The sequence below is a fragment of the Centruroides sculpturatus genome, unplaced genomic scaffold (assembly GCF_000671375.1).
Source record: "Centruroides sculpturatus isolate CEXI.00-Female unplaced genomic scaffold, Cexi_2.0 scaffold987, whole genome shotgun sequence".
NCBI lineage: Eukaryota > Metazoa > Arthropoda > Arachnida > Scorpiones > Buthidae > Centruroides > Centruroides sculpturatus.
Genome location: NW_019385239.1, coordinates 301,883 through 307,882, shown reverse-complemented (window position 1 = coordinate 307,882; position 6,000 = coordinate 301,883). Strand labels below are relative to the sequence as shown.

General features: G+C 33.3%; 1 protein-coding gene across 1 annotated transcript in view; it reads left to right on the top strand.

Moving 5' to 3' along the window:
* The window catches only part of LOC111636581 (multiple epidermal growth factor-like domains protein 9), a 35,924-nt gene that overhangs the window by 13,364 nt on the left and 16,560 nt on the right, over window positions 1-6,000 (top strand). The gene's annotated exons all lie outside the window — the stretch shown is intronic.

The window sequence follows — 6,000 nt, the reverse complement described above, 5'->3', positions numbered from 1 at the left end:
TTTGTCATTCAATCCTACTGATGTTTAGATCTAACATTAAGCAGGCAAACACGAACAGTAACAAAAAAGAACTTTATTAGAAAAGGTTAGAACTGTCACAGACATCCTCGGGCAACACCCGGACAAAATCCAACGAACTTTCGCGCCTTTTCTTTTTTGACGTTGCCAGCCACTCTTGTTGGCAAGTGTTGCCAGACAGAGTTCGTGATCTTGGCAAGTGTTGCCAGACAGAGTTCGTGATCTTGGCAAGTGTTGCCAGACAGTGTTCAGGATCTCTGGCGCTAGCGGCCACAGCTTTCCTTTTTTGTTAATTTCATTATCATTGCTGTTTCTTAAACTATAAACCATAGGATTGATCCCTGTATAATTATAATCAAATTCATTGCCAATTCTGGCATTAAAGTCACCCAGGATAATCCATGATGTTGTAAGGTGAGACCAATCTGAATAGATCTTCTCAATTTCTTGGAGTGGTGGCTGATGGGACTCATATGGAGGAGAATAGTGAACCATAATTGCAATATAGTTATTTGGACTCCAATTTGTTTTAAAACCATCCATATTAACTATAGCAAATATTAAATTAACACTAGAATAAAAATAAATCCATTCTCCCAGATGTTTCTTCACCAATAACAATATTCCACCTTTCGGTCTTCCAACTCCCAGTTTTTTTGTAGCTGGGGCCGTTAAATAGTTAAATGTGGGTTGCAAGAATTCCATCTCTTTAGCAGTTAGTTCCGTAATCCAGGTTTCTTCCAAACCTATAATCTTGTATTGCTTCATTAATTTTTGGAAACAAGTAGAATATAATTTTTTTCTGAGCCCTTGAGTGTTCTAATTTATAATCTTAATTTTTGGTTCTTTATCTGGTATGAAAGTTTTCATAAAATTATTACTGCTATTCTTACCAACTCCACTATTTATTTTAGCTACTGTGTTAATTATTTGATTTCCACTTCTAAAAAAGAACCAGTATCCACCAAACAGTTCTCAACTAAACTTTATGTAATTTTCTTATTGTTGTAAATTAAAGTTATTTTGTAACAAAATCGGTCTACCCTTTTTCTTCTCCTCTATATAGTATGGGATTATTTTTTATCTTCTTTCCCTAGATTCTCGGGTGAGATCAGAAGTTATATGTAGTTTACTATATAACTCATTAGAGGATTCTTTTTTATACTTATAAAACATCGATAATATTTGGTTTTTCCTCTGAATTGAACTTAGAGTGATTTTTAAAATCGTTGGGACTACTTTCTTTATAACATAAAAATCCCTTACTTCCTCTATCTTAAACTTGGTAATCCTCAACTCTTCCTCAATAAATCTTCCTAGACTTTCTCTAATATTCATATTCTCAGACAAAGGGTATCCGAATAATATCAAATTATACTGATTTGATGTATTTATAATATCGTTTGCCAAATATTGTTGGGCTTCTAGTTTCCTATTCAATTCCGGCAATGCTATTTCTAAATTATTAACCCTCTGTTCCATTAATCCAAGCCTAGTCTTAAATTCTTTATTATCCTCATGTAGCCGACTTATCTCTGTTTTAAGTTCTAACATTAGTTCAGTTATATCTCCATGTGAAGCTTGAATTAATTTAATCATTTGTTGTAAACTTGAGGTAATCGGACAGTCTTCTCTCTCTATCTATTCCAAACAGTCCACATATGTAGATTCAAAATCAAATTCACTCACCTCCTCAGCTGTTTTCTCACTTTTCTCCTTCTCCCTCGAAGCATATGTTGGATTATGTAACATGTTCTCCAAATTAGTCGTTTTAGACATCTTAACAGCATTGTTACTTCTCGTTGATGGTGGTCGACCTCTCTTCGTGGGAATGTGATAAAGGGCCCGGATTTTGCTCAACTCTGGCCAAAATAAGCAAGTACTGTATTTTTAATATTAAATATACTTTAATCCATAACATATTCATCATTTAAATTCCTATTAACTCTTCAAAACAAGCACACACTAAAATCACTCCAATACCAATGAACAATATTATATATATATATATATAATTTGAATCCCTTTTAAGTAAAGATTCTTGGTTAAATCTGGGTTCTCACATCTATATGTATATTAATTAACTGTAAATAATATTTTAAAAATTTAATAAAAAAAATTAATTATAATACATAATGAAGATGCTGTTATTTAAAATAATGCACAGCAAATTAATAAAAATAAAATTAAAAATGAGGAATTGTGGCATTACAGTCTGAGGCATTGAGGATTGAACTTTGATGTCTGATAGTCTAAAACAGTGTTCTGCAACCTATTTCTACTCGCAGCACACCTATGACTTGATATGACTCAACATGGCACACCAAAATGTTATTCCCCTCAAAAACGTATGATATGATACTATTAATAGAATTTCATAATGCCATAAACCTATTATTATTATTATTATTATGTTGAGTCTTGTGACTTACACTTGGTTGACACCAATGGCTGTGTACTATGCTGGACCAGAGTCAAGGCATAATAACTTCAAAACAAGACAAAAATTAAATAAGTGTATCAGTGTGTGTATGTATTCAGGAATTTCCTAACAATATGATGTATTCAATATAGTGGCCTTCTGTAGTGTAATATATGTGTTTTTATTCAATTTTAATGTTCCCGGGCTTTTGTATAGTGTAGTATGACACCTGTAGAGGAGAGAACGACAGGTACAATAAGCACCCTATCAATCCTCCACAGATGACTTATTTCCTGGGCAAGTTCTGTGTACTTGCTGAATTTTTCACTGCATGTGTTTTGTACATTGTCAGTGTTTGGAACAGATATGTTTATAATGTATGTGATTTTATTGTGTTTGTCAAAGAATGTGATGTCTGGTCTGTTGTGGTAAATTGTTTTATCTGTGATTATGGCTGTTGTAGTACATTTTGTGCTTTTTGTTTTCCAATACTGTCTGTTGAATGTATTTGTAGTATGGTTCGTGGAGTCTAATAATTTGTGTTTCTTTGCAAGCTCTTGATGTATTTGCTACTTGATTATGTCTATGTAAATTATCTGTCTGTGCCAAGAGCTTGCAATCAGAAGTGAGGTGTTGTATGATTTCTGGCATGATGTAATATTTTCTGCATATGTTGTTTGTGATTGTTGTATCTTTGAGTATGTGTTTTCTGTAGTTTTTAGTATTATGACCTGATCCTGTATGGAAATCATGAATCTTTCCATCTCCCCAAAGAGACATCCGCAAGCTAACCAGCTGTTTGATGCAGTTTTTTCAACAAAATCTTGGCCAGGTCATAGGGATGTCTGCCATGGAATGCCTTTCGCACCCATGATTGCTTAATTAATAGTGTCTATGCTATTTATATGTTGTGTCATGTCCATACGATGTGAGTGTAAGTTTAATGGTGTGTTATTTGAGTCTGCTAGAGTTACTGCTTTATGTAACTGTGATGTTTCTTGTTTTTTGTTGAAAAACTTTCAAAATGTCTGTATTTGTTTGTAGTGGAGGTTAACTATGTTGATCAGGCCATGTCCGCCATCTTTACGTGGAAGGGTTAATCTTTCTATAGCAGATTTAAGATGATGATGTTTATGCTTCTTGTTTTCATTTGGAGTTGCTCAAGATCTGTGTGAGTCCAATGTATAACTCTAAAAAATAAGTGAGTACTGGGATGACAAATGTGTTTATTGCTTTAACATCATCTTATTTCATTAGTGAATGAAATACAAGCATAAGAAACACAGCAACTGTGATAAAAATATATAAATACTTGATGATACTTACAGGATTACAGAACAAGGTACTTTAGTTAAAAATATTTTATTTCAATTGTCAAAGTACTTCTGTTAATAATATTTTCAAATAAAACTTGAAATTAAGAATATGTAAAAGTTCACGTCACACCGTTCACCTTATGACGGCACACCAGTTGCGGAACACTGGTCTAAAACATTTGACTTTTTTGAGATTTCAGTTTTTTCTGTTAATATACTTGCTGTTCTCATTCAAATAAACTATTTCATTTTACTGTGAGAAATCTGCTTCTAAGCAAACATTTGTGTTAGTGAATGAGGCCAATGTAACTTTATTATACAGTAGTACCTCAGGATACGAACGCCCCAGCATACGAAATTTTCACTATACGACATGAAATTCGAACATATTTTTGCTCCACGATACGAACAAAAACTCACCATACGACGTTACATTAGTTCGCAGCGCCANTCTATATGTATATTAATTAACTGTAAATAATATTTTAAAAATTTAATAAAAAAAATTAATTATAATACATAATGAAGATGCTGTTATTTAAAATAATGCACAGCAAATTAATAAAAATAAAATTAAAAATGAGGAATTGTGGCATTACAGTCTGAGGCATTGAGGATTGAACTTTGATGTCTGATAGTCTAAAACAGTGTTCTGCAACCTATTTCTACTCGCAGCACACCTATGACTTGATATGACTCAACATGGCACACCAAAATGTTATTCCCCTCAAAAACGTATGATATGATACTATTAATAGAATTTCATAATGCCATAAACCTATTATTATTATTATTATTATGTTGAGTCTTGTGACTTACACTTGGTTGACACCAATGGCTGTGTACTATGCTGGACCAGAGTCAAGGCATAATAACTTCAAAACAAGACAAAAATTAAATAAGTGTATCAGTGTGTGTATGTATTCAGGAATTTCCTAACAATATGATGTATTCAATATAGTGGCCTTCTGTAGTGTAATATATGTGTTTTTATTCAATTTTAATGTTCCCGGGCTTTTGTATAGTGTGGTATGACACCTGTAGAGGAGAGAACGACAGGTACAATAAGCACCCTATCAATCCTCCACAGATGACTTATTTCCTGGGCAAGTTCTGTGTACTTGCTGAATTTTTCACTGCATGTGTTTTGTACATTGTCAGTGTTTGGAACAGATATGTTTATAATGTATGTGATTTTATTGTGTTTGTCAAAGAATGTGATGTCTGGTCTGTTGTGGTAAATTGTTTTATCTGTGATTATGGCTGTTGTAGTACATTTTGTGCTTTTTGTTTTCCAATACTGTCTGTTGAATGTATTTGTAGTATGGTTCGTGGAGTCTAATAATTTGTGTTTCTTTGCAAGCTCTTGATGTATTTGCTACTTGATTATGTCTATGTAAATTATCTGTCTGTGCCAAGAGCTTGCAATCAGAAGTGAGGTGTTGTATGATTTCTGGCATGATGTAATATTTTCTGCATATGTTGTTTGTGATTGTTGTATCTTTGAGTATGTGTTTTCTGTAGTTTTTAGTATTATGACCTGATCCTGTATGGAAATCATGAATCTTTCCATCTCCCCAAAGAGACATCCGCAAGCTAACCAGCTGTTTGATGCAGTTTTTTCAACAAAATCTTGGCCAGGTCATAGGGATGTCTGCCATGGAATGCCTTTCGCACCCATGATTGCTTAATTAATAGTGTCTATGCTATTTATATGTTGTGTCATGTCCATACGATGTGAGTGTAAGTTTAATGGTGTGNTGTAACCCTATGAAATACTCTGTCATGAAATCTGTTGGAGATTGGAATAGGGACATGGCAGCCAATTCATTTACCAGGACATTCTTAGAAACAAATTTCTGGGCATTCCTAAAAATTTTTTGTTGCTGTATTCAATGAAAAGAATCTCATGTTACGTGTTCTGATTAATTTTTTACTTTTCCAGCTGTTATATATAACAGAGAGAAAATATGGTAATTGGTCAAAAAATGACCCTCCCCAAGATTTTTACATTTCTAGACTTAGAACACCTTAAAATGTCAAGATGTTTAATGTGTGTGGGAAGGGTACAATTTTGTTCATCCTCTTTGAGGCTTAATAACTCCTGTGCTTTCTGTCAAAAATTTATGAAATTTTGCAGGGAGGTTTGTTTATTAGGAGGATTGATGCTATTAAATTTTGGTAGTTAAAGTTTGAGGAGGAGATAAAGGGAGATCATGTGTTATATCTCAAGTAGGATTGGAC